Source organism: Micropterus salmoides, unplaced genomic scaffold, assembly GCF_014851395.1.
Source record: "Micropterus salmoides isolate LMB-PRFRI ecotype aquatic unplaced genomic scaffold, ASM1485139v1 Ms_hic_scaffold_1, whole genome shotgun sequence".
Taxonomy (NCBI): Eukaryota; Metazoa; Chordata; class Actinopteri; order Centrarchiformes; family Centrarchidae; genus Micropterus; species Micropterus salmoides.
In genome coordinates, this window is record NW_024040040.1 from 14,913,580 (window position 1) to 14,916,189 (window position 2,610).

General features: G+C 37.9%; 1 long non-coding RNA gene across 1 annotated transcript; it reads left to right on the forward strand.

The window, feature by feature from the left end:
• The first annotated feature begins 732 nt into the window (after positions 1 to 732).
• On the forward strand, positions 733 to 1,900 carry LOC119903411. Its single transcript, XR_005444512.1, has 2 exons — positions 733 to 905; positions 1,423 to 1,900. It is a non-coding gene; the product is annotated as an uncharacterized LOC119903411 (long non-coding RNA).
• The last annotated feature ends 710 nt before the right edge of the window (positions 1,901 to 2,610 follow it).

Here is a 2,610-nt window from a genome sequence, read left to right on the forward strand (position 1 = left end):
CCTGTCTTTACTGCAAACTAAGCACAGAGCATCTCCATCTCAGAGTGACTATTATTAAATCTGCATCACCAGACCTTTTGGTAGCCTTATACGAAATAGCTTACAATGTTTTAAAAGGTAAAATTACTTTAAATAAGAAACAGTATCAAAAATTTAAAAAGAAGAAGGCAGGGAATTAGACTGCTCGCCAATAAAAAGGTTTGCGCTTCAAAGAAAAAGACTTTGCTTAAACAGTCTGGCGGTTTTCTTCTCCCCCTCCTGAGTATCGCTGTGCCTTTTATAACGAGTCTTATTGGTTCAAGACAAACTTAGATGACTATGGAGTATGCACAAAAAATGTTTCTGGTACCTAAACAACAGCTTGATCTTTTAAGAAGACCTCCGGCACACGAGTCTATTGGATATGACCTGGATCGTACTATAAAAGACATTCTGGATAAAAAGACTGAAGATCTTCATGAAAAAGCAAAAAAAATATTCCATCGCATTGCAGAGATTTCTCACCATTGTAAAACAAGGAGAAAAAGACCAGAACACTCACACACCGGTCGCTGAGGATTTTCACTCTTCAGACGTGACTGAACGTGGGGAGTTTGTGATTAACGGTAATGTTATTAAAGGGTCTCGTGTATGATTTGATAAGAGGAGTAACTGCTTCTCACAACGTGTCTGACAGCCAGTGTATAAAAGGCTCTGACATTTCTGGGTGCCTGCCGCTTTAAGACTCTTCTTCTGTGGTTACGGATGGGGAAGTGTGTAGCTAGTGTGTTGGCTATAGTGGGAACGGAAACTTTTTCAAGTTCAACGAGCATAGTTTAGCCCACGTACCTGTGACGATTAGCATGTTTATTTCCTCCTGAATGATCCAGCTTCCAATATTCCATGTGTTGAGTTAATGACGAAAAGTAAGTGACTGTAACTTTGTTGTGTTTGTTTCTGTATTGTAGAGTTAACATGCATTCACATGTGGCCAGCGTGGTGAGTGAGATTTCTAATGTTAGCACAATGTTCATGCTGTAAAACGCTGCAGGAAATAATAAGTTAACTGGTGTGAGCCTTCTGATGTCTAACTTACGCAGTGACACCTATAACATTGAATTAAGGAGTGTTCGTATCGTGTTTATTAGACCATGTGCAGACGCTATTATGTAGTAGCCTCGGCTAGCCAGAGGGTGTCGCCGTTGTGAACCCCCTTTCAATGCAATCTATGATGTAAACTGGTCAGTGAGCTACGTGAAGCTCCTTATGTCTTTCCAAGGAGTAATATCCACATTTCTATAATTGTAAACTTATGTTTAAAGGGGAATAGCAATGTTTTGAGATGTTTATGTTGGATGATTTAATTACATAATGTATGTGGATTTATTATTCACGTTGCATAGTAATTCAAGTACCTAATGGTGATTTATTTGGTTTATACAGACTATAATGACAAAGATGGATATTGGAATGTTCTGATGAGTACTGCTGGAGCTCAATACAGTTGAAGGAAGAAATTACATCTCCTCGTCTTCATTCCTGTGTCCTGACCGATACACCATCCTGTTCACTAGCTGAAAACCTTGATGAACTAGCCCTACCTAGTTGCCTCATTAACAGCCAGAGACCTACAGGTTGGGATGAATATCTGCAATCGTTGGCTATATTGAACATACCTTTATCAGTTGTACCAGATCAACAGGTCAAAAGAAAAATTGACGAGATTAAGAGAAAGACTTCTGGAGAATCTTCTCCTCTTATTACTGGACCGCCACCTACACCTCTTGTTACCAGAGGGCATCGATTAGCAAACAATGAAACAAGTCCATTTGTATCTCCTAAAGTGCAATTGAGTGATTGGATAACTTTTTAATTGTATATCGTTATTACTTTTAAATAAATGCATAGAGACATAACTTTATCATTTCAAAGTGTTTTTATTTTTATTTCATTGTCGTACACGTTTCAATCTATAAATTATTTTGATAATGAATGGCACACAACTTCTAATATTATTATACACACTTAAAAGAATCTGATACTTGGACACACTGGTTACATTCTGCATAATTATTTTGATCACATACAACCGAGGGTCGTATTTTTTTCACAAATTTGCACACCATAAAATCATTGCATGACCGTTTTACTATATTTAGTCATTACATTGTCATAAGATAATCCTCTATCCATATTGTAAAAAAAAAACGCACAATGCTGACCGCACACTACAGAATCCACATCTTACACTTGTCTAACAGAATGTTGTGGACAGAAAGACAGAAAAGGATTCAGGAAATGTGAGTATACCGGAGAGTTCCCAAAACTGTCAAAGAATGATCCCACACCCTGCTTGTCAATATAGATAGTGACCCAGTGTTGTCCTCCCAGGTAGAAGGGGTCTGTGTTTACCACCAACATGGTGGGTCTCTTTTTAATAACTGTTTTAGGAAGCTGGTCACTAGCAAAAACTCCAAGAAAGACGCCTTGCTTCACTACCTTATCAAGTACTTTTGACAGTACTATCGTATTCATACTATCGTTTGTTAAAGTTAAAGTCAATGAGGACCGGTCTTCTTGATGATATCTCAATTGTAGAATCATATGTGGCGTAAATAACCGCATTTATTG